The sequence below is a fragment of the Rhea pennata genome, chromosome 2 (genome assembly GCF_028389875.1).
Source record: "Rhea pennata isolate bPtePen1 chromosome 2, bPtePen1.pri, whole genome shotgun sequence".
Lineage (NCBI taxonomy): Eukaryota > Metazoa > Chordata > Aves > Rheiformes > Rheidae > Rhea > Rhea pennata.
In genome coordinates this window covers 38,669,396-38,696,790 of record NC_084664.1, presented here as the reverse complement: position 1 = coordinate 38,696,790, position 27,395 = coordinate 38,669,396, and the positions used below count along the sequence as shown (strand labels likewise).

Here is a 27,395-nt window from a genome sequence, read left to right as displayed (position 1 = left end):
GGGCAGCCTCCCGGGGAGGGAGGAAGGCCACATGCACAGCCCCGCTTGCATTTGATGCAGGTTTTAGGGGTTGTAGGGGAAGTGATTTTTAGTTAAAGCAAAGGGATAGGAGAGATCTGGAGCCTCACTGGTCTCCACTACACGTTGCTGTTACTTTGGGCAACTTACCTGTTTCTCTGCAGCCAGATATTTGTCCCTTTTCAGGACATGGAAGATGTGTGACACCAAGCTTCCTATGGGAGGCGCGCTGATGAAATTAAAGTATTATTTGAGTTATTTCACTCATGCTAACTTGTGAAATTGCTTATTTTTTTGTGTCTGCTTTAATCTCAGCCTGAAAAGCTGGAAGGTTCATCTATTCACCTACTAAAACCTCCACTGGGTAGACTGCACGCCCCTACTAAAAGCAGTGCTCTACTGATTTGAAAGCTTGTGGGGACAGATGGTCAGCCACCAGTAATATCAGGCCCTGCAATTTCATGTAGTGCTTTACTTAAGGCTTTCCTGAAGTTCTGCAACCTGTAAAATCAGCTTTCCAGTTATAAAATGATGCATCTGTTTCTATGTATAACTTATTTAATTCTTTTCTTTCCCAGATAACTCACAGCACCTCTTTTTACAAGCTAGGATATTCCAAAGCTGCTGTTATGCTAGAGGTAGGGTGTCCACACAGCCGTATTGCCCATGGAGCGGTTGCTACCTGCACGAACCTTCCCGAATGCACAGCACTGCCAACTGACCACCACCACAACCGGCTGTGACAGATGTATTAATATTGCTCTGCCTGGAGGAAAACCCTGCTGCTCTTCTGTATGTGCTCCCCTTGGTAAGTCCTGATTTCTGCCAGCTCGGGACCTCTACCTGCTACAAGACAGACCACAGGTCCCCAGCTTGCTCTGAAGGCACTTCATGAAATGAGAACTGTTGGCGCCAAGGTCACCGCACCTCCTCCAGCAGCAGTGACTTCACTTTGGGCCATGAGGAAAGAAACTTTGGAGCAGCTTAAAGTTCTTATCACATTCCAGCTTCTTTTCTCAGTGCTGTTTTAAATGCATTTACATTTATCTGTCAGAGGGACAAAGAAAAACGAACGAGCTTTGACTTGTCAGACACCTCTGGAGCTGCAGCTTGCAAATCGCATTGGTATATATCAGATAGTCCCTTTTTGACTTGCCGCACAACTGATTCAAAGTCAGAGAGAGGTCAGATTCTGAATAATGCTCTAATATTTGTATTTATGCTACTAGACTGATAAGAATCCCATTACATAACCAGTATTTTTTATGTAACATCGCAGATTTGATACCCAAGCTGCTGGCTTATGATACATCTTAGAATATTTATTAAACTATTTCTGGATTATTACAGTGTCATCCTAGGAACCGACAGACAGTATGATGTGCAATGGAAACTCTGGCTGATCTCATTGAAGCATTAAAACTTCATTGACTTAGAGGAAAAAAAACTCAGCTAACTCAGTTCATATGACTAAGGCAGATCAGTATTTACTGTTTATTGTATATGAAATTTTATTTATCCACTAGGTTCCTTTATCTGTCTTGCTAGGGCTCTGCTTAGGTATTTGTTTAATGGGATCTCTTGCAAACACAGGATGTACAAAAGGCCGCCAGTGAGTGCATTCTCTTAAGAAGCTTAATCATACAAACCAGGTTTGGTGTCTAAAATGGTGTTACACAACTGAGAAGAGTTGGGGCGTAAAACAACCTCTTCCTCCCTAAATAAAGAACAAACAGCAGCAACATGAAATTCTCAAGTGAATTAGTTCCAGGGTACCGATATCCTAAGCCAGCCCAGGTACTGAAGTGCTTTCTTTTACACCTTTTATTTTTCTTTATACAAAATTCACTGCACGTGACATTTTATCAGCTCATTTAAAGAGTGAGTTTCTCCTGATCAAGCTAACAAGTTAGCTTCCAGCTAAGGCAGAGAATGCCACTGGCTAAAAATATTTTGATGGTTGTGACCAAATACCTAAACTGGTGAAGACTGAAAGGCGAACACGGGGTTGCCTGCACTTTCAGACTAAAGGATTTCTGCATAACATATGATTTTAGTTTGTTAGTCTGTCTGTAAAACATATGAACTGTATGGCAAATTGGGCATTTGGAGCAAAATAAATGTCACTGAACCAGAATAATAAAGTAAAAGGGGGTGAGAGGAGGAAGAGTGTTATTCAGCTGTTGCAACATTTTCAGCATGCCTTTGTAGCAGGAGCTGAACTACGCAATTGTATCTTCCCTAAAACACTACCATCTTGTTTGCTAACAAAGACCTTGGGGGTAGGAAAGAATAAATTTTAGTATGAAAAGCTTTCATTTTCGTACATGTTGCATGATTTCAGTTTTAACTGTGTGGGTGGCACCGAAGACTTGCTGAAAGCAAGCTGTGGCTCATCCCGCGTGTTTGTGTGGGGGAATAAATGCCGCCCCGCTCCCCTGCCCCGAGCGCAGTGAGCGGCAGTGTGCCGCGTACACCGCTACCCCGTCCCTCCTCCCCGTCCCAGCCACCCCACGCACGCGCGCGCCAGGCGAGGGAGGGCTACCGAATGGGTGACTCTTGCCACTTTGCCTGCCGAAGGCCATCCTACAGCCGGCAGGGCACTGGCACCCGCAGGTCCCCTTGGACAAGACCATGAACTAAAAGGAAGATCGCTCTGTGATGAGTAATTTCGGCAACCCCATGGCTGATCTCTAACTCCATACGCTGAACACCGCACGTAAAGGCAGTCAGAGGTCAAAGGGAGGCCTGCTTCCTCACGGGCACGGCACCTTCAGCAATCTGCCAGACAAACTACGTTTGCTCAATTGAAAACACGCGATGTGGAGATGACATGTGGTGCAAGGATCTTGCAACTATCGATTCCCCCCTGGTTTTAGCAAGTCATTCTCATGATGCTCTCATCAGACAACTCAAAAGAAGGCGGTGGGTAACGCAGTAATCTAAGTGTGCTGTTAACAGAGCACAAGGCACTGAGGAGATACAGTCATGAAGGCCAGCCGGTGAGAGGCTTTAGCGGCACATTAACACATCCAGCGTGCATCTCCTACTGCAAAAACACTAGGAGCCTGACATTAAAAGTCTTCCATACTGCTGAAATTGTGGGAAGAAACAAGCCCCAAGTAGGAAACGTACTAAACATGAGGCAGAGCACAAGGTCTGTAGAGCAGCACTTGTGAACCTTCATCTTGCAAAATACACTTCCCTAAGAAATTCTCCCCTTGACAAGAAGTCTCTTGACATCAATTAGGCGCACACAGACGACAGGGGTGCAGGACTGTGAAGCTCCACAACACAAAGCATGGGATTAAGGAGGAGTCAGAAACAGCACAAAACCGGTCTGCTGCTGCTCTCTGATTTGCTTTCGAGAGGAAAACAATCCACATCCCTTCAGGAAAGCTTTTGATGAAAGCTTCCATCTAAAGGGAGATCCTACCCTCACATTTCCTGAGATTCACCACAACAGCCAGAGGAGCAGAAGGCTCTCCCTGGAAAACAAGCACACACCAAAATAGTCAGCATTAATTGGCTGATATCCCCCTCTGCTCAACATAACTCCAGCTTCCCCTGACTGCGGGTTGGTTTGAACTCCTCAAAGATGCAGTTTTGCCCACCAAGAACCCAACAACTGAATAGTTCCAACACAAAACCTCCTTTCAGGTGAGCTGGAGCTCAGTAAGCTGAACATCATCAAGGTCTGGCCTCATTAAAAAACAGCACTGCAGGTTTTTCAAAGCATTAAAATATAATTATATTTGTATTTTTTGCTCTTTTCTCCTCAGAGTTTGAGCCATTTTTTTCCTTTTTAAGAGCAACAAGCCTCTCTTCAAATCGTGAGTCACAAGACTGCCAACAGTATGTCAAACGTGTTTAAGGTGGCAGACTTGCTACAGGAGGCCACCCTTCTGGAGAGTGTGGATGTACATCCATCACCACCAAATCCCACAGAAAGAGCATTGTGCAAACTGGGTTTACATGTCTTCCTCCGCACTAGAGAGAGATATATGGCTGCCTTGGGGTTGCGCGGATGGGTTCTTGGAAGATCTCTTGAGGACTGCTGCTGGCCCATGCAAATCAGAGCAGTCCCAAGAGTCCCTGACATGAACTAAATACAGAGCTCCTGGTGCCCACTGCTTCAGCGAGCCTAAAGCCACATCACCACACTGGAGCGTCTGCCCTCACCGATGTCCTTTTCTTTTGAGGATAACCCAGTTCAGAGCAAAAGGAATTTCACCTTTAGGAAGACTTCTGCAGAAAATGTTCTGAAGTTCTGTACTCAAATCTTTGCAACTCTCCTAAATTACTATCGTTGTTTATCAGCATCACAGCAACCAATTATTGTTTATATCTGCTTCCTTCTGATGGGGTGTTCAGTCCCCTCCCCTGCAGCTAAAAGACATGACTTCCCTATGGCAAATGAAAATATAATCTCTGTTAAACTTCAGATTTCTTTTTCAAATCCTTCTCAAACAGATTTTTTTGTGCACACCATGATTGTTTTTCTCAAAACAGGGCAGTGAACTAAAGAGTACAGCAGCCAGAGGTAAAATGCTGTGGATTCAGGAAGGCACTAGAGAGACTATTACTAAAAATAATACTCACTGTAAACCTCTTATGAAGTATTAATAAAATAAACTATTGTCTGGAGGTTACATTAAGTAGTGTGCCATTATATAATGATCTCCTATTAAAAACAGTGGGTGGACTAAAACCCTTTATGTTGTCACATAACTGTATCACTTAATGTCTTAAGCTGTGTATTTAATGCCCATCATCATATTTAATAGGTCTAAATTAGTGTTTTTATTTCTGATTTTTGTAAACTATAATAAGCATGCATTGCATTACAAATATATTGTAGTTATCAAGAAAGAAGTAAGTCCAGAAATAAGGGGGAGGATCTGGAGATAGTATGAACTAATTCCATGATTCACCTGGATAACCCTGTAGAGATTAACACGGTAACAGCAGGTCTAGGCTATTTATTGCCTCAACTTCCTTTCCTCCCACTCTCTCTTTTATCCTTTCCATTCTAGCTCCATACATGTCAAGGTTATTGATGAATTTTCCTGGCCAAGTTCATGAGCCTGTCCTTTGTGGTTAACATTCATTACCCAAAAGGTAGCAGCAGGCTGAAAGAGAGAAGGTTAACGGCAAAATGGAGCAGACCAGGGTGCAGCCTGCACTGCTGCTGCCATGGAGGATGAGGATGTCTAGCCCATGCCAGGTCCCCACAGCGGTGGCTGGCAGAAGCCTGGGAGAAGCAGGGATGAGGATCCCAGCCAAAAGTGCCAAAATGTTTCCTTTGGCTCTACTCCATACCTGCTCCTTTTAACAGTACAAATAGTTTCTGATCCTCCATGGGTTGATATATTACTCTCTCTCATCTTGATTTCAATTCAGTATCTTCCTGTGTGGTTTCTGTTCCCACCTTTGCTGTCAACATCTCTGCAAATTCTGTCACCGGTCCCCTCCAATACGGGTTCCTTGGCACCCTTATCTGCTTCCATGTTTTCAGCTGCTTTTTGGTGTCAACGGCTCCCAAATCTCTCCATCTATGTTTATGTCATCCCATTTCATACGCTAGATATCTCACTCTGGCATCTCAGCCTGGTTTTGGCAGCTCTAATTCATTCCACCTGGAAATCAGTGTCACAGCTTTTCTACCAAATATGGAGTATTTAAGGAGTTCTATTATTTATTTCTCAGGAAAACTGCACTGAATTTATTTCTGAACTATCTTGTTCTCTGTATAGACAGAACGCATATGACTGTTTTCATGAGCTGAATTTGACAGACTGCAACATATGCAAATGAGTACTATTACTGTATCTATAAATTAAAAAGAGTATCTATGATAAGATCTGGTCTGTAGTCTAGCCAAAATTCAAACATAACATTTACCCCAATTTTTGTCAAAAATCTGCAGTGATCTTGTTATCCTACTGATGATGTTATTCAGACAACAGAACTAACAGAATACGTTTTCTAACTAATAGACATTTAGGGATGGAAAGGATGGATGGATGGTGGGTGATCTAAATCAGTTATCTAGGCTCTATACATAATCAAAGGTGAAAAACAGAAACCTCCAGAGAGTGATTCACCTTCTTCTGAGAGAGATCAGGTCTAAAACTGATGAGCTTGAATTGCCTTCTTGTAGCTCTTTTCATGCATCGTATAAGGAAATTAGGTGACTCGGGTAGAAACAGCCTACTTGGTGATGTCTAAAACCGGGTAAGATTAACCTCTCTCTGAGCATTTTTTCTGTTTCCATTTTTTTTATTTTCTATTCAATTTTGGAATAAATTGATTAAGGAATCCTTTATTTTATCATCCTAAACTATATCTATGAGTAATTTAGAATAATAGTTGTACTTTGTTTTGTTTATTAATACTTCCCATAGCTGAGACTCAGACTGATGCTGTGGTAACATGGAATACCCACACTTTACTGTATCATTATTACACAGCTGCACGTACCTTTATGGATTTATCTGGGTTCATTACATGACCTTTTTCAGAAAGTTTTAAGTACAGAAGAGTCAGCCTTTCATCAGTGCAAATTTCTGATGCTGGCTATATAGGTAGCCAGCCTTTTGCCATTTCACCCACAGAGGAAATAGCTTAGCAACATAATTAACTTAATATGATATACTGCGGCCTCTCTGAATTAAAAGGGAAGTGACTCATGCTCTCTGCAAGATATGAGACTATTAGTCAAGAAAGAGGATCTTAAATACTATAGCCTTTATGAAGACCCTCACTGAATGCTGGCTTAGTACCAGAGAAGGTACACGTGTACAACCTGTTCATCATATTATGTTTTTGCTACCAAGCTTTTTTTCCTGAAGAAATAGCACTTTGTTTACAAAAGCCAGCTTGCCATTGATTAAAATAGTCATTACCCTGCAAGAGGAGTGCAGAGCTTGAACTACAGCCAGAACTGCTGAGGCAGCACAGTGGACTGGAGAAGTTAACACATTTACTTCTCAGTCTGGAGAGAGAGAGGAAGGCAAGAACGTCCCCTCCGAGAAAGGTGGTGGCTACTGAAATCCAGGCTCTCAGGCAATGCCCTTGAGGAGACTCTAGCAAGGTCAGAGGGGCAATAAACTTAGTGGCTCTGCCCTCAAGGCTCCTTGCACTTGCTCTTTCAGAGCTGTCATTAAAAATCACTGCTTGTGAATTGAAAGAGCTGTTTGGGGGAGAAATCCTGTTGGGTGTCAGGCTAAATCAGCGCTGTTTTGTGAGACTGTATTAAGCCTGTTTAATGTCAGGACATTAAATGAATGAGCTTGATAATAAATTCGAGCGTTAAATAGCTACTGTGTTTTATAGCTAGTGGGTGTAAGGCCTGGATGTTTGACTAAGTACCTCATCACACACCCAAACATGAGCACAGCACATTAAACACACGCCTACCTATTCGCTTTTGGGATAATTCTCGTTTCGGTGTCTCAAACATCACCATGCCCATAGGCAGGTGTTACCTCGAAGTAACACAGACCCTGGAGTCACCTGCTGGCTGCTCCACGGATAGTGACATTTAAAAGGTAGATTTTATAAAACATCTTTTTGTTTCTCATGCTCGGTTCTGATTCTGTGTGATGGTTGGAGGAAACTTCTTGCAGAATGAGACCAACTCAGCATTGCAGCATATGCTCTAGGCTGAACGTTATGGACCAAAATCAGAGCCTCTGTTCATATAGGGAAGATAAATCCAATCCAGCCGGGATTATTACAAAACAAAGAGGGAAACAGTTTTCAGAAAATTTTCCAGAAATCCTAGAGTTAGAGAGAAACAGCATGTATGTTCTGAACCACTAACGGCTCACCAGAGCCAGCTGATCTCTGCAGGGACCATAAAGCGTCTTTGACAGAGCTGCCAGAATATAAAGTACATTGTGCCATTCTCAGGAACTAACAGCATCACCAGGCGCTTTGCCCTAGATCAAGACAGCTCAAAATAAGAGAATTTGAAGGTGGGTTAAAGAAAAGATTTATGTAAGTGAAATGGAACAAATAATTTGTGAACCAGTGAGCAGCATGTCTAATTAAATGGCAATCTATAAAACCTAATAGCTCCTGGAAAGTAACAGTTAAGGGCTGCATCCTCAAGGGTGTGATGCTCTGCTCTTTTAGAGCTCACAGGGAGATGAAGATGATAACCAATTTGCAGGAAGTACAGTGCCAATATCAGCATTAAGCAGCAAATGAGATTTTTCTCTAGCTTTGGCAGTTTCTGGGCATTGTGAAGGAATTCTACAGCTTCAGTCTCAGACTTAAATAAACAGCATGACAGAGTTGCTCTACTGCTCAGCAGTAATCATACTGTCAGGTAAACAGCGCAGTGCACCAGAAATGTACTAATCTGTTTTCCATCATTAGTAATATTTCTGTCCTGTATTACCGCGATACTTTTTGACTTCTTCCAGTGATAACACATAAACTAGGTAGAAAATATATGGTGAAAGTAATTATTCATACCACTTAGGTCACAAAGCAGGCAATTAGTAAGTAAGAAAACAAGGTATTTTCAGGTTGAAAGACTATTGTCGTGAAAATTATTTTTTACAAGCCTGAGACATTACATTTTACCAAAAAATAGAAGGGGGAAATATATCAGTGTTGCAAAAAGTCACATTTTATGATTGCAAACTTGTATTTCATTATTCATCTACTGCATGGACACAAAATGAAGGCAATAAGGAACCATTTTTTCACATGCATGAATGAAACTAAGGTATAGAGGGGATCGCCTGCTCCAGTGCTTGACTAGCCATGGCTGTCTTATGGCTTGTCTGAGCTGAGCTGTGCATCCATGAATGTCCAAATGATGCATTACCCTGAGGTGGGGACATCTGGTGTTTGCAGGTACCCATTACGTGCTTCTGCCCCGTCAAAGGAATGTCACCCTGCTCATGAGAGACAGGGACAGATCCTTGACTGCTATCCCAAAAGCAGCAGTAAGGCTGACGAGTGGCTCCAAAATCCATGTTTGCTTAGAAAACATTACAGGAATTTAGGCAGACAAAAGTGATGTGGAGCTAAAGAAGACAGCACACCGTGTGATCACTTACCTGTTTCATAGTGTACACGAACGCTTTTCTGTGCATTACACTCCTTGGTATATAAGAATGGTTCCTATGGCTTAAACCTCTATTAGCTCCTGTTCTCCATATGAACAAAGCATGGAAAGGAAGTGGCTGGGATAGAAATAGCATCATTTATGGAAAAGAAGCAGAAGGTCCTTGCAGGAATGGGCAGTTTCATCTTGCAGAATATGTACCCTTCTTCACCTCCCTCCACCTCATCCTACAGAAAAAGCAGTTCAATTTATAACCAACGTCTTCATCTCCAGCATGTGGCTTCTGAGCAGAACTAGGCCCTGGATCAGGTTCTCTTTTCCCACAGAGAAGCAAGGGAACTACTGTTGACTGCAGACCAAACATAAAAAGCATGATTCACTGCACTTTTATAAGGATGTGTTACAGGATACTCAAACCGCTTGAGATCATACACTTTGAACTTGTATAAAGTACCAGAACGTATCCAAGTTGCTTTATTTTCCCTTCAAAGAAGTGTTTTGTGTCATGTTTGCTTTACGCATTGCTTGGAGTTGTTTTTGTTATAGTTTTACCCTGTGGGTAAGTAGTGGTGCAGATATCCTTCAAAACACATATGCGTTCCCATGGCCCACTAAAGAAAAGCCCAGAAAAAAACTGACCCCACTCCTCTGCTAGTGAATGAACGCATAAAGGCTGCATAATCCTAGTTTTATTTTTCCGTACAGCCTGGCATCAGGTGTCATTTGACCCCGATATCCTTGTAACTCCCAGTGACCTGCAGCCTGCTGCCCTCTGGTCCAAAGCGGAGGCTTTTGTCAGCGGTGGCCCAACATGCCCAGCTGCTTCCGCGATTGTTCCGCAGGGACAGATGGCTCCTCGCAACACAAAAAAGAGATTAAAACAGGACGGAGAGAGTGACATCACTACCCAGCCGGGGATTTATTTCACAGGACCTACAGGGCTACCACCAGCATAAACTCAAACTGCAGTTGATTCTGCCCACTCTGAGGAAGAAGTTCAGAGTTTGCAGAACAAAGCATGTTTCTTTTGAAATACATAATTGCCACCATTCTAATATTCATTTACATGAACAATATTCTGTTACAGCTGTTAAGCTAATCTGAACAGATACTGTCCTATCACCATCAGCACTTTTTAAGTAATCAAAAAACTTCTTTCCCTGGCTGTAGCTGACCTGCAATAAATTGGTATACAGCATATTTGTTTATTTTTCTTTTGCTTGTGATGAGGGGCTAATAACGAAATGACTGAGGAAAAACAAAACCAAGAAAGTAAGTTTCACCATTAGGACCAATCCTGCTAAGACTTTTGTACATAAGGGATTTTATGCAGGACATTTTTCATAGTCCCACTTATGTGAATGGAACTAAATAGCGCAAAACTCAAGAACAGTCTCATCTCTTCTAGTACCTAGTTCTGGAAGTAGTTCACCTCATGGCAATTTTTCTGCTTTGAATTCAGCTCCAGGTTTGTTAAAGCACTCTGAATTCTTGCAGCTGCTGCGGCAGAGTCTCCCTGCTGGGGGTTGCAGGACAGATTCTCTGGAGAACTATGAACACCCAAACTGGACTGCGTATACAGAGAACTCATCCAGCTAAAGTATTTTCTGCCGTTTACCTAGTCAGTATTTATACTATCTAAAGTACATTAGTGTGGGGGTCAGGAGGGAGCTGGCCTCTAGGCATGTATGGTACTTGGTGCCACAATGTTTTTCTGGCAAAGTAGAGATTTTTCCTTTGCAACAGACACGGTTCCTAGCAAAACCATACGAATGTCATGAAATGAAAGTCCCAACACTAATAATAGTGAGATTGTTTGCAAGTGTTAACTTCCAAGAAAAAGTTAGCCAGATATATAAGGTGCTATTTCAAAACAAGAGACTATCACAGATATATGGTGTTACCCACAATCAGAGCAGGATCCCTGGTGTCTGTTGTTACACTATTGATACACTATTGACCACATAGACTGGGATATAATAATTAGCCTTTTTGCAGCTCAGTTTTTCCAGCAGTAAAATTGACGTAATAAAAACCTGCCTATAATACTGAGACTTCTGTAAGATTTACTTAGTATTCATAAGCCACTGTGAGAGTGCAGGGGGAGCAGCAAGTAAGTACAATCTTACATGGATTAGTGATAGTTTAGATAGCAAAATTTGTAAAATTTGACAAAATTTTTTAAATAAAACTCAAATAGACAAAAACTAAAGTTCATTTTAATCTGCTTTTAAGTGATATTACTACTTTTAGGAATGTCTCACTGCAGACAATCATCAGAAGTGGCCACATAGCTGTTACCATGCTCTTTTTGTTATTATCATGAAATGCTTCTGAGAAAGAACAATGATTTTTCCCATCTTCTCAAATGGCTATCTTGTCTCCTTCACTATGAAACAACCGACAGCTACTAGATGCACAGGAACATCGGCATGTGAAGGCCAAACCATCCCACAACGACTAAAAGGCTCCTGGAAGATGCTTTTTCTCAAAGGTATTAGGCACCTTCTGCTGCCTCAGAGACAACTGAGAGTACAATATATAGGCATTACCTAGACCAGGAACCAGGAACCTAGACCCAGCATCTTCAGACACTAAAGTAATTTCCTATTTCCGTGAATCAGAGGGAAGAGGAGAGACCCGTCTGCACATCCCCTGCTCAGCCCACGTCGGGGCACGGACTCGCCGCCCGTCCCGAGCTCCTGCCCCAACCCCGAGGCCCAATGATGCTTTTATTCACAAAATGCAGAACAACTTCCACGGGAGACATCACTGTCTGTTTGTGGTTTTGCCAAAAAGAGCCAAGTTAAGCTTTTTTCTTCTTGTGCATAACCACACAGAATAAGGTTCAAATTATTCCCACAGGCACAGCTGTACAAACCAGCTCTGTCCACGAGACTTCTGCACTAAACCCACGGCTTTCAGAGGACTGGCGCAGCTGTAGCTAGTGGACTGGAAGGCAGCAAACCATTATGCTGATAAGACAAAAGACATGATAGATCCCATCAAACTCACACTTAGTTTTACTGCCTCAGCAGTGCTACCAGTAACATCAGCATGCTTGGGAAGCGCCAGCCCAACACTGCGCTGCAAGTAGAGTTGATGGCATTCAGCACACCGTAGAGTTAGGCCAGAGGTTGTGATTAACACGGATGGAGGACTCCTTTGCTTCATAAAGTATCATCATTTTTTACTCTGTTAATTTTAAGAGTGTATCTCCTTATTAGTCATTATCCTAGAATTTGCAGGGAATTTTTCAGTGAAACATTTTTCATGACAGAAAACATGACTCATCAGAATGGGAACTTTTCACAAGGAAGTTCTGACCAAGATCTGAATTCCATTTTTTTTAATTATGGAAACATTCAACTTTGACTTATTTTAAAAAGAAATATCCTGTTTCCAGCTTGAAACATTGCATTAAAAATAAATAATAAAACATTAAAACATCAAAAACAGTTGAAGCAGTTTCAGTCAATGTAACTGAAAAACTCCTTCTGCCTTTTACCTGCTTCCTCAGTTCTGGTTCATTAAAAAAAAGGAAAAAAAAGAAAAAAAAGAAAGTCTTTTACCTCTTTCACAAATCAGTATGAGGAAAAAATAAACAACAAAGTTACCATTACTTTTATAACTCTGCTACAGGGCTTTGATAAACTCTTAAGGTTTCAAAGGTGTTCCTCTATAGCAGACTGCCGAGGAGAGTTGTATTCCCTTGTACCAGCTCAACAGATACACAGGCCTCGTACTCTCTTTCTTTCTGTTAATCGGTTGTTCCCTAGGGCTCTTTTAATCTGCAAAGACAGCCTCAGTCCCCTCCAAACCTCTTTTCTTCCTGCTGTGAAAACAAAAAGGCACCACTAAATACTTTATAATTTTAAGCAGAGAAGAACTGCTCTCTCATGGCTGCAGCAAGCAGCAACAAAATAATCACTGCTATTTTCTGGTTTTGTTTCTGCTTTCTCAGGACTTCAGCTGAGACAGATTTAATCCAAACAATATTAGAAAAGGGAACCACGCCACAGCCGTGCTAACGCTTATTCAAGACAAGCTTCCCTGAAGGAATGCCTTAGAAAGCCTCTCAGCTGTTGGTAAAGTATAGCACTTCGACTCCGGTGGAGGGCAGAGACAGCCTTAATATAGAAGGCATTAATGAAGGATTTACTTAGCACGGAGCAGACAATGCAACATTTAAAACCCCGTGTTTATACAAACTAGCAAAGACATTCCAGTGCACCACGAGGCGAAAACCAAAATGAGACTTCGCTGTATTTAAAGAAGACCATAGCTCTGCATATATCTCTTGGGGTGGTACGTTTTTACACCACATTGATTGCTCCCATTTTTATTAATTTCTGAATTAGGGCAATATTTTAATTCTTTTTTTTAGTTGCTTCACTAGGAATTATAGCTCTTGGGCTCTACATTTTGAAATGCCAGCAGAGCACTGTTTGTATTGCAGATTCAGACAGAGTAAGTTAATTTATCACTTAAATGCATTTTCACTTCATTTTAAGACCATCTAATTTGCTCTAAGAAGTTTAACAAGTTGGCTTACTACTGTTGTAACACAGGGAGACTTCATTAAGCGAACTGTCATCTTCTATCAGCATCATCATCATTACATCCTGCCCTTGTTTTATTCTAATTTATAGCAATATTTCACAACTTGCCAACATGGTTTCTTGGTAATTTAACACAGTTACAAAATTGGCAAAGAAAGCCAGCTATTTTCACTGTGCTCCACATTTCCTCCACACACCAGTTTCACAATCTCCATTAGCGCTCAGTAAAGGGTGGACAGTTCTTTCCAGTCAACAGATTCGGGTGGTTTCATGAGGTGTAGGATGGGACCTCCCCATTTAGGGATTTGTTGCTTTCTTACTAATCTTCTCCATTATCTTCAGAGGTGGTGAAATGTTGCAGAGAAAATTGCTACAGGTGATACTTCTTAAGTCACCAAAAGCTTTATAGGTCAAAACTCAACATTGTACATACTTTTGCAAACTAATAGGCAATATGTGTTTTACAACACAGGCACTGCATGCCCCATAAAGCATGATCCACTGAAGAGGCTGTTGCTCTAACCCCAGTTTCCAGCTTGTTTTTCAGAAACTGCCCAATATGCAGCCAGTAGCAGTAAAAGGATCGATCCTGGTGGCAACATCTGTTTCGAAAGAAAAACACTCCAGTCTCCAGGTAGATGCAGGTTAAAAAAAAAAAAAAGTCCTTACTTAATACTACTGCATGTAAATGTCAAAGAGCAGCTGAGGGTACAGCAATACGCTTAACTACAGACTCTAGTAATAAATGTCAGGCAAATACCTATCTTGGAGGAACAGCTGTAATCCTCAATATACCTTCAGGCTGCTTCATCACATCAGCTGGATTCAGCTCCACTTTATCTAGTGCTTCAGTCAGATTGCTAGTGATTAGGGCCTAGATGAAGGAAACAAAAAGTCCTTTTCTGAGGTGCCCTGCAAAGGGAAGACTACCACACTGCTGCCTCTACCCACATGGGACAAACCACCTGGGTATCGGCAGGATGAAGTAACACACCACACCTCCTCAGTAACTCCGCAACTGCGTATGCTCTTTAGGGAAGGGGCAAGAACAAACATCTGTTCTGCAGAGCCCTTGGGACACGGAAGTAACAACTGAAAATAACAACTGGTATCTCTTGGCTCACGGCAAAGCCACTAAAAAGCAATTATAGCCGTTTCCCCAGCTGTTTGCACTGACAAGCTGATGCAATCTGATCCATGAGGGTCTCAAGAGTGTGAAATACATACATGTTCACTGATAAGGGAAAGAGTTAGGAACTGACCAGGTATCAGCTATCTATACCCAGCCAGTCAGGGCAACATAACCAGGTTTTGGTACGGTGCGTTCAAAGGGAAGAGACTTGCAAGGGGGAGGCGTCATTTCTTAAAAAACACAGCAGGCGCTTAGTACCAAATCAGCTCAAACAGGCCTTAGAGATCAGTCAGGGAGAAGGAGATTACCTCCGTAGTTTAACACGGAAACATGTCATGAGGAGTTTATATTACGGGTTAAAAAAAAAACTGTTGAGATTCTAACAGATTTTTCCACTGCTGCACTGTATCAGAAAAACATAACTGGCCAATCAGAAAGTTCTCCCAATCATCCAATAAATTTGTTTAAGGCTTTTCTCTTCCAGAAGTCAAATGTTTGTCACACACAACTAAAAACTACAGTATTTATTACTTATTTTTGTGTAATGAAAGTTTCGCCTGAAAGGGAGAATTCAGGGAATATTCTGCTGAGATTCTTCTATAGTTCAGCACCATCTGAAGAGTTCTATACAGGAACCTCTGTCATCTCATAAGGACAGCACTTCTAGCCTTCAAGTTCTTCATAACTGCATGGAGCATCACATGAGAAAATACTTCATGAGCTAACGCCTTTGGTAAAGTTTCCTTTATACTCACCAAGATGTCTTGAATCATTAATACACATTAACTCATTGCCTAGATAACTTTTTTATAGAAAATTGAAATGTCCTCTACTGTTAACTATATGGTAATATATCTGCTGAACTGAGGGATCAGACACTCAAGATTTGCAGAGGTACTTCAGCATATGCTTTACCAATAATGCAGTTTATGATGATTTGTAATTACAGAAGCCCTTTAGGATACATGGACTTTCTAAATGGCGGAGTCACAAATTAAGAAGGATTTTCCTTTGTCTGGTAAATCTATACAGGTTCATTATTTATTGTTAACGAGAAATGTCCTTACATTTACCATCAACAAATGTTCTAAGTCTAAAAGGATCAACTAGCTGCACAGCTGATTTATAAATTTTATTACTATTTTAACTTGTTACTATTTGTTGAAGTGCACATAATGAAGAGCAACAAGTTTGGCACCTAATTTCCATGTGTTCATACTTAAGTAAGACTCCCACTGACTGAACAGACTCAGATTTTTTAGTAATATTTATTATTTGCATTGCAATAGTGCACACGAGCTTCAGTCTTGGACCAGGTCAAGACAACAGCGATGCTGTATAAACCCAGAAAAGAAGATATTTCCCTGCCCTGAAGAGCTTACAGTCTAGAAAGCTGCCCCATCTTCATAACAAGTACTATCTTTCTTGAAAGAAAAAACATTTATGTGGAAATGGAACATAACCGCAACAGACAAAGACATTAATTTTGAAGACTGTGAAGAAGAATTTGCAAATATTTGAGCAAGGATCCAACACTAAACTACCAGAGATATGCACAGCGTTTTAAAAGTGCTCTCTATATAATACCCTAACTACTAAAGCGCTTGGTTCTCCTTCGGATTAACGACAAATTAGTGATTAACATGTAAATGAAGAGGAGAAAGAAGTGGAAACCCCCTTCAAATTCAGTACGAACATTTCTTTCATAGGTTTTTCTACTTGCAGCGTTTTGTCCAAAACAACTACCTCCCCAACTTCTTTAAAGAATAAATTTAGCTAAATGTGTACAACAAACAACAACTTGTTCAAGATATTCATCAAAATCTAGAAATTTCATTAACATTTTCATGGATTTCAGATTACTTTACAATCACATACTTCATTTTGTAACTGCTGACAAACATTGATTTGCCTGAGAACCAATACTTGCAATTGTAAAAGTCTTAAGTCCACAACACATATATGAATAAAGTAATTTATGTATAAAGAAAATATTTTTAGAACTTTTACTGAAAAGTTACAAATGGTTTAGTTTCAAAAAAGCCTTTGTCAAACTTTCCCTTAAAATGCATCTTTGAAATAACTTCCTAGATTTATAAATAGACTGCAAACTAAAACATTCGGGAGCCAAGACATATCGAAGAACTATCTGAACAATTTCAACTCTGCTCTGTTGGGCAGAGCATGAACCTACCTACCTACAGATAACATATACTGTCTAGTTATATATATATGTGTATATATATGTATGTATGTATGTATATATATATAAATACATTTTAACAGGGACTGTCAATCCATATACATAATAGGAAAGAGACAAAGATTAAGATGAAGGTGTTGTGGATTAACATGATGGTTTATCAGAGGGTCTAAATAGACTAGTTTTGGCTGAAACACAAGGGTTCTATGTAAACTCCTTTTATGTTTTTCTAAAATTTTAAAAACCCAGGGGAAATGGTAGGCATTTGGTGAAAGTACTTTTCTGGGTAAAATGGAGAGTCTTTCGGGTTTCATGTGCCTGGGGAAGATCTGCAGGGAGGCAGGGACTGTGTTTCCGGGGTTCTCACTTCTATGGCAGATGGCCCAAGAGCCAGGCAGTATTAGCTTCTGCCAGAATTAGTGAATCTGTCAGGTGGGTTATATCAAGGCTGAGGACACCCAAAGAAAAGAAAGGAAGTGCTGAGGTGTGAGCGCTGAGGATGCAGGTGTGACGCATGAACATGTACGGTTGCTGGGAATCAGTGAAGTATTGTTGCTTTTTAATGAAACATTTCAAGTTCAAATGTACATTTTGGGGGGAGAGGGAGGGAAAGAAGGAAAAAGAAGGCTTTGCTGGAAAACTTCCAAAGAGCTCTAAGCTGGACTCCTGCTGAAGGAGATAGTGCTTACTGGAAGAGCCAGAACTATTTTAATGAGCAATGGGTCTACTTTTTCAACAATGAAGATAAAAATAAATATTGAACAGCTGCCGACTTCACTATGCAACAACCATAGGCTTTAATTCCTTTGATAGACCATAAATCTACACGGCACCCAAAGAATAGTGGGAGTATTTCATATTTATGAATCTATTATGCCCACATAATACAACATTATACTATTTTCTTTAGTACCTCTGTATATGCATGTACCTTTTGATATGCTATGCACATATTACATATATATACATATACATATATACATATATATATATACATATACACACACACAGCTATATCAGTTTATAAGCATGTCTCTATCTGCTTAACTAGTTGGCCACACTTATAAAATACACAATAAGCAAAAGAAAGTCTCAGTATGTCAAGTGGAGCCATGCCCAGTAAACACCCATCACCCTCATGTTCTTGAAGTCTGCTACTAAGGCATAACTATGCTAAATAGTGTAAACATAAAATAGTTATCAGAATGCTGCATCAGAAATATGCCAATAATTGGACTTTTAGAATCAAAAATTTGGATATTGTAGTCATGCCATACTTCATTTTTCAGTAATGGATATACAGAGAAAAGCACTTTTTGAAAGTAATTGCAGTTTGAAAGATTGAACAGTTAAGCCCACAGCCAATGTGAAGAAAAGCCATTATTTTAACCAAAGAAGTGCCACCTGCTCATCCTCCTGCATACCTTTCAAATGTTAATGTTGAAAAAAAAGATTGTACTAGAAAGTATACTACAAAAACAGCTTTCTATGTTGAGCAGTTATATGCATTTACTATCAGGGAGCATGTTTGGTAAGCAGGAATCTGGAGCTGCCTATTGAAAGAAGATAAATCATCCTTCTCTCAAATTATTTTAGCAGATTTTTGTAAGAGCTAGTGTTGTTTATTAGCTGGAGGTAAGGGAGACAGGAGGCGGGAACAGACTGAAGTGCTTTACATCATTTAAAAATGACAATGAGGCTGTGATTTTTTTCCATGTAGACTGTGCAAGACACTTCCTTGCTTTACCAGCTCCAAACTGAATCACTTTATGTCACTGTTTAAGATTAAACCTCAAACACCAGCTAGAAGCTCTACAGGACGCAGCTGTAGCCAGCAGCATCCTTAGTGGGGAAAGGATGCTCTAAACATGCAGCGCCTCTGCTGCGCTCCCTCTTGGTGCACCTTCTTTCCTGCCCCCTTTTGACTTTTTAAATGTGCTGATACTTTGCGTGACAATTAAAAACAGCTATAATGCTCTAACTTTGTTTTTGGACTACAGCTCCTCAGGATTCACTTCTCCCTAGTGATTCCCCATCAACATCGGAAACTTAAGGTTCTTCCATGTCCTTCTAACATTTCAGTTTGGCAGTCTACAGGAACCATCTATGTGGGTGAGTTTCTGAGATGGTCAGATTTTGAAGGGTGAACTGGATGAAAACAACCAGGCAAGGCAAGACTGGTTTGTGAACCTTTTCTTTTCTTTTTTCCTTTTTTTTTGTTTTTTTTCGTTTTTGTTTTTTTTTTTTTTGTTTTAAGTATCATTCCAGCTGCAGGTTATACTTGGATTCTGCTGTGGATCACCTACTGCTTTTCTGGTTTTTGTAAAACAGTAGCTGTCACAGCCGGGCATGCAAGATAAATCATTAAAAGCGATATATATATAACTAAGGCCCAGAAATATTCATCTTATACTGCTCCAGGCAAAACCCTACTGATTGCAAATTTCTAAAAAAGTTACTTGTTTTCTTGTCTGTAAAGTGCTTAGTAAATTCTAGTGCTTTTGCAGAAAACAGATATTAATAGGAAGAGAAAATATTAATAGAAATCCTCAGGATATCTGTAAGATGAGCAGATACTTGCTTCTGGCTGATGGAAAGCAAGTGACAACTGAATGGAGAAGTGCAGTCTAGGGAGAAAGTCTCTGAAGCATTTTCTGAAAATAGCTGTCTGCTTAATTTTCTTTTCTTTCTGTTACAATACTGTGACTACAATTTTGTTTGCATAAACCATGAAGCTGAGAGACCTCTGCCCTACTCTTAGTGGTTAGAAATGCTCTACTCAGTAACATCATGCTCTTAAAAAGCAAAACACTCTCTGTGTCATTTGTTTCATTTGTTTCTCCCAACACTTCACGAAACAAACCAGTTGCTATTTTTCAGTCACGCTGCCCTGCACTCAGGACACAGCTGATTACTCACTGTTATGGATGTAAATCTTTGAAATGCAAAGAAAAGAAATGAAAAGAACGTCCTTATTTAAAGTGAAATCCCAGTATCCAGCAGAATTTTACAACCATTTTTACTATGGCAATAATTCTTGCATTCTTGCAACAGTACATATTAAAAAGAAATATCTATCTTAATTCAATTTGAGCTCTGACCCTTCATGTCCTACGATGTTCTCTGTGTTTACATGAGCATAGATCATTTTTCCCCAGGCCAGTTCACATCATGGACAGTCCTCCCTCAAACTCTTTTCTGAATCCTGAAGTTAGTTCCACTCTGTCACCCTCGGGCTCACCAGATGCTTCACAAACTGCTTTCACCACATCACAGCTAGAAGGAGGACGGGTATTATTCCCATTTTATTGACAAGTGCCTGACTCATTATATTAATTACTTCTCCTTTTGCCTTGTAATTTGAGTAGCAGTTTGCATTTCTGAAGATCATTTAATATGCTATATTGTTTTCTATATTCAGAGACTAGATCCCATTAGTTTCACCTGCATTTGCCCAGTAGTTCTGCAGAATCTAATTTGTTCACTCAATAGCAGAAGTAGCCTCATTAGCCTCTGAAAATGTTTGAACTACTTGCCAAAGCCACATGAGAGCTTTGGGCTGGGACATAATGGAGCTCTTTGTGCAACTTTCAACCAATTTCATCACTGATTTTGATTTTTTTTTCTTATTCCTCATATGCCTTTCACTTCCATAAATATCAAGGTAAGGATCCTCACTCATAGTCACCCACTCACTCACGGCCATGTCTGTTTTAATTTAAGAGTCATCAGGTAGTGGAAACAGAGTAGTCAACTATAGTTGTGTCATTGAGGAAAAAGCAAATTTTGGAAATTCTTGTTATTAAACTACTTGAATCTGATCTGTGGACAACAGTGCCTTTAACATGCTCCTTCTATATGACCATGCTTCTTTAACTGAACAAAGTTTCTCCAGCACATTCATTGAGGTAGAGGCCCCCGAAGGAAGGACACAGGTTCAGGTAACTAAAAACAGTACCATCACATAAACGTACAAGCGGTGTTATATGCTCAGTTCGGCATTCTCTAGCTTCCAAGTGCTTAGCTTTGCATCTTGAAGTTCTTCTAATGTTGACACTCTTCCTTAATTTTTGGGACTCCTGAAACAGTATGAACCCCTTCACCCAGGCTAGAAATTTTGAACAGGGGAATCCCAATGACCCTAATGGTTAACCACCAAAGCTGGACCCAAGCTCAAAAATCAAAGCACAAACAGCTGTACTATGAGCCAGCACAGTAACTGTAAGCAAAGAGCAGCTTATGACTTTGCATATGGGTCAGTCATGAGAAGAGCACGAGACATCAATGGATTTTCATAACTGTTTGCTGACAGCAGGGCAATGATGACACTTGCAGCACAGAAGTTTCAAGCTCATGACCTGAGATACAAGCACAACCCAGCGCGGGCACCAATCTAAGCTGGCCTCCTCTCCCTCTGCTTCCTTTAGGCTGTGTCTGTTTAAACAGTTAATTTGTTGAAACAGACCCTCATGGAGTTGGCATTTTCAACAGAAAAAAATGCTGTGCTGAAAAACTCCCTATGAACTCAATTACTTGTGATCTTTTAAATGCTGTCAAAACTTTGTATTTTTCCTCAACCTCATCTGAGCAGTTTGCTGCAGCTGAAGAAGAAAAAAGAGCTTGACATATGACATGGAAACCTCCCAGTCAAACAGCTGAGGTTGAGCAGAAGTGGAAGCAATAGCTTTGTCATTTTTAAATGGAAAATATCAGGTATTTATCCCTCTGCGCAATCAAGAAAGTACATCAGTAGGACCAGTCTTATTAATGAAGTGAAGGAAACTCAAATCTCACTTGGAATCTGACCACTCAAAAATTAGGGAATGTGTTTTAGAAGTTGTCTATTTGGACATTTAAACCAAAGCAAACTAGAGGAGACCATTTCACGCATATTTCCGTGAGATAGTTTTAGTATTGCTGAGCACACACAACTCCAAGCAAAGCCAAGGGAAAGTGTGGATGTTGGAAACCAGTTCAAAACAGGTTGTCCCAGATGATACAATGTCTGCTCAGGTAAAAAACAGAAGGTCCACTTTGGAGGTCCTTTTTGCCATCCTAGTGAGGATACTGTGTGCCCCTTAGCCAAGGACCTAACTACATTGCAGAAGAGTTAAGCCCCTTGTCCACTGCACAGAGTTCTTTTTTTGAGGGGTGGAGGCAAAAATGGGCAATTTCTCAGGGTTTTCCGCTAGAGGAGGGCAAGGGAACAGAATCCCCCCATTGACTCCTTTGTAGCAAGAGATAAGGGCAAGCCCTTTTGCCACTTCCAAAACTTCTATTCCCAGATGCCACCCTTTGCAATTGCCCTTTGCCCTTCAGTCCACCTGGAAAGGGAGGAGAAGGCTAGGAGCTCTCTGCGTAACTCAGTAGCATGAAGAACAGCAATAGTGAAATCTCTTTTTTCTCCAGCCCATACAAACCCCTCAGCCACTTTCCAGGGAGGCAGAAGTCATCCACCTCAGTTTCAAATGAAAAATTCTCAGACTCTGTTAAGGAGGCTCTCAACTCACCCACAGCTGTGTCTTCTCCCAACAGTCAAGAAGTGGAAATTGCAGTCAGCTCTAACTGTGGCATTCACGGAAAGGTAAAATTTGGAAAAACTCCATGGTTTTAAAACATTTGAATCCAGTCTGTGGGATATAATAAATTGACAAGTTGCAATGTAACTAGCTAACTTTCTGTAAAACACTCAGAAGTAGTCTGCATGGCACTGGTGGACCATTGCATCCAGGTATTTTGTAGAGGATGTATGTTTACATACAGAAGAAGGAAAAAATAATAAAAGGAGAGATGGACCTTATCGCTACATCTACACTTACACTGAGGCAGAAGATAGCCTATGGGAAACTGTAGCTACGGAGATTAGAAAAACTATTATTTTTAAAAAGAAAATATCAAGCTCTAGTCAGCTTGGTTCCCTTCAGAGACATGATAGCAACATTTGTCTGTTACTCCTTTTCCCCAGACTACTTGTTGAACCAGCTGGCTAACTCCAGCCAAAGTTGATAGAGGAGCAAACATCTGAGTTTCATAATATCTGCTGCCTGGACAGAGGCAAGAGACATAGATTGCAGTCTGAACTCATATGCTGTCTCTTCTGCTTGGCCTGCCAGCTGGCCAGGCAGTGTTCCTGCAATATGGGGCTTGTTGCAATGCATGCTGTCTCCTTCTCAAATAGTAGAAAGAAATTGTGGTAGGGAGAAGAGGTAGGAGAACTGGGCATGGGGAAGGGATGGGAGCAAGCTCTAAAGGGATGGCTGAGCTTACTTAAGTGGGAATAAGGAGTGTACACAGAGCACAAGTCAATAGGGAACCAGGCCTCACTAGCTGTAGTGTTCACAGAAAATCCCCTATATAATTGGCTCCAAGAGTTTTGTATCACCAAAAATATCTAGTTGTACAAAGATTTACCCCCTTTAAGTTTTCATGGATTTTAACTCTTAAAATTTCAAGGCATTGCAAATCTTTGCTATGGGGCTCCCTTTAAGTCCTTTGCTGCTGGTTCTTCTTGCATCTTCTGGGCTGTGGCAGAACGTGACTGTTTTCCTTGGTTGTGCTGATCCTCCGTAAGTAGAACCCAGGGTATCTGTGTTGGGGTTTCTGAAGCATAAAGTGGGAACAAGCCAAAAGAAAGACTTTTTCTTGTCCTAAGAAGGCAAGAGGGGAAATAATGAGGAAAAATAAAGGTGGTGTAAGGTGGTTTTCAGGATGATAGCTTAAATAACAACAACAAAAAAAATCATTGAAGGAAAACCACGGTGGGAGAAGATACTCCAAGGCATCAGACTGGAAAAAAGCCTGTTTCTCAAGTGATACTTTTACCAAAAAGAGGTCTCTTTTTATATTAATGACTGTTTAGACAAAGTCTCTACTGGGGGAAGCTTTTGGAAGATAACAATTGTATTTAACAACTGAGTTTGCAACCTGTTGCTCCATTTCCTTACAGAATACTAGGGCAAAAATCACCTTCAATGACATGTTTGCCAAGATTTCCCAGAGCAACATGGCAGGCAAAATCCCAGAGTAAAACTCTGCCTGTGTAATCTGAAATGCTGGGGCTAAAGCCTTAGATGTTTGCTTGCTGCCAGTGAATGAGGACTGAGGGGAAACGATAGCTATTGGTTTTCTGGAGCACAGCCCTGCAGTAGGGCTTAGAGGCTTGGCTCTGCGCACCACAAGCAGCTGCTAGTAAAGGGCCGTATGCGACAAAGTACCCTGTGCTCCAATCTTTTTAGCTCCTGGGGACCAGTAGTGCTTTTCCACGGAGCAGCTCAGAATCGCCTTTGTCTCTCAGGATCCCTGCTATCACCAACTCCCCTTCTCTTTCTCTCACTGTCCTTTCTTCCAAAGAAGCTACAAGTGCAAGGGCATGCAGCCAGACAGGCACACCTCCTCATGAGCCTCAGTTTCAGGAAAGGAGACCCATTAATATACTGGGGGAAACAAACTTTTTCATTCCCTCCTTGGGCAACTTGCACTCTGGATTCTCAGGAGAGATTCCCATTTTGGCTGACTCCCTTGGATGTCTGAAAGAAGGCAGCATAGCCTGAACTAGGAGGACCCAGCATCCCCGTAGAGAATATCTGTCCTCCTGATGTTGCTCTGATTAGTCCTGCTTCAGCCAACACAGTGCAATGCCTATAGTTCCCCTTGCTAACAAAGGAAAGGCAGGGATTGCAACATACTTGATGTAACATATTAAAATAATCTACAATGAGGGCACTGCACAACAAGCCTCAATGCCCTTGCTGGGGAAGTACAAAAGAGCTGCCTTCAAAGCACCAAGACTTTTTTCCTGGGTACTTACGTACATACGTTTGAAAAAAAAATTTTTTTTCCTAGAGAAAAGAAAAATGTTAAAGGGGGTGGAATTTCTTAAAATTACTGTAAAAAGAAATATATATAGTATGTGTGTGTGTACGTGTGTGTGTGTATGTGTGTGTATGTGTGTATGTGTGTATGCATATTTACCATGACCTTAAACATAAAGCTTCCAATTCCGTAATGCCTGTTTGTGGCAGGCAGAAGACATTACACCAGCCTAAAGCTGATGCAAGCTTCTGGAGAACCAGATCCAATAGTTTCTTAACCCAGAACTTTCTTTCATGCGATTTGCCATAATATTAACATAATACTTATATACTTTGGGACAAAAAAAATTCGTTGCATTTATTCATGACCTTGTTTCTTCAAATGATAAGCACAGAATTTATTACCACTCCCAGTTACTTTAAAAGGATTGTTCTTGAAACTGAACACCATAGATCAGTATTAAATATTAGCTGGATCCAACCTTTTTAAATATATATATATACACACACACACACATATATATGTATTTAACATACGGGACATATCTGCAAATTACACCCACTTTGTTGTGAAATCGGAAGACTTCTTTCTTTTCCACTCTTTGCAGTAACTTCAATGCTAGGGTCACTTAAGATTAAAGACAGATAAAAAGATAGTTTCTATGTTCATTAACTATCAGAGTTCATGTAACTAAGATACTGTCTCATTCCTCAAGTCTATTATTCAATGAATTAAAAAATTCCTCAACAATTCACAACTTTGATCTTTGCTAGTTTGTTTTGAAATGCGTCTACATTGTTTAAACGAAAAGAGAGGTCAATGGAACTAAGATCTGCCAGCGGAAATAGCTTTGTGTCAAATTTTTGCAGTTTACTTTTCTTTCTTGGAACTGATGTCACATATCAGAAGAGATTACCATTGCTCTATTCCCTAGTAGCAGCAATAGGAACTTGAATTTCTTATCATTGGTGCTTCTCTTTGCAAGAGAATCTAGGTTAACCTGAGGAGTCCCATGTCTGCAAAAAAATATTTCTTATTTCACCCTGGGTGAAAGCTTCACGTTGCAGAACAGGGGTTGAGGCCAATCTCCTACCCTTCAGGGCAGTATCCAAACACTGGGAGAGACCTGGAAATATCCAGGAGGAAGCAGTATAAACAAGAACTGGTGCTATACACTCTTCCTTCCTCCAGGATTAGAAAGGATAGATTCCACAATGCAGATATGATTTTTATCACATTTGGCCAATCCATGGGCAAGCAAAGGATGAGGCAGTAGGACAGAACGTGGCACTGCCTCTTCCCAAAGGCCAAGCAAGGGAGCTGCTTCTTTTAACTATCAGCAACAGCCTGCTGCAGGAGAGCATTTCCCCTCTGCTAAACGAAGGCAATAGCAGGTTCCAAAGGCAAGCTGTTACTTTTCCCTTCAAGGAAATCAGTGTCTCTTACTCTGGAGCAAATTGGTGGTGACGATTTGTAGTAGTTAATATATGGGGCTCTCCAGACACCTACCGGTCACACCTGCCCACCAGGTTAGGAGTGAGGATAGGTGAGTTACCTATCACCGCCTCTCATAGCACTCTTGCCCAGTGGAAGAAGCAGCAGCTGAGGTGTGGCTGGAGGTGACTGCAGTATTGAAAGACAATATTAATTTTTATTGCTGCTCCCATGCGACAGAGCAGCAGAATCTCTTCCGAAGTGACAGTACAGCACCTGGATTTTTACAAAGTCAGTGACACAGACTTAAAATAGAGAAAAACTGATTAATTAGATGGGACATATTCTTTTCCTATACAAATCACAACAGTCAGATTCAGCAATACTTCCTTATTTTGAAGTGCTTACTTTGGAAGTAAGGAATCTGACCCCACATTTTTTTTTTTTTTTTAAGAGGTTGTAGTTTAAAACTACCTCTCTCTTTAGCTTCTGGCTTGGAAAATTTCCCTTGCCAGAACAAGTTCCCTGGGTTCCTTTAGTACATCACCAAAAGTTCTCAAGCTTGGTTTTCAGAGAAAAGGAAAGTCTTATGAAAAGCAAATAATCAGATTGAATTGAAGGGCCCAAAGCTAAGGAAGATAAAGCCTGAAGCACCATTACTGGAGAAAAACCCATGAGGAGTTAGTCATAGCTGAGAATGCTGCAAAGTGTTTAACTGAGAAAAGCACACTCTACTTAATAAGAATACATAAGTCTCTTCTGAGTAGATGTTGTGAAATCTTACTCAAAATTACGAAGCTGAGGCAGCGGGACAAACTGAATTGAAGGATGAACTAAGACCACCTACGTTCAAATCTTAGCTTTGCCTCTAACTCACCGTATGACCACAGTTGATTCACTTAATGGCTCATGATTCACTTAAAGTGTACCAATGTTGCTCTATTTAGATGCAAGTCATACACTTACGTACTCATCTGAGTGAAGCTTCATTAAAGTTAGGGAATTTGAAAATTCAAGCTTTGGAAAATAAAATTAATGATATTTCTAACATTATCTTTTCTGTATTTGTTTTAATACTAGCTACATAGATTTATTAAAAGTATCTATAATTTTGGGGTTCTGTACTTTCAACTGTCAAGACATCTA

The 27,395-nt window shown here is 40.6% G+C and overlaps 1 protein-coding gene across 1 annotated transcript in view; it reads right to left on the bottom strand.

Annotated features, from left to right (window-relative positions):
- CHN2 (chimerin 2) overlaps positions 1–27,395 on the bottom strand; it is a 163,629-nt gene that overhangs the window by 27,563 nt on the left and 108,671 nt on the right. The window lies entirely within an intron of this gene.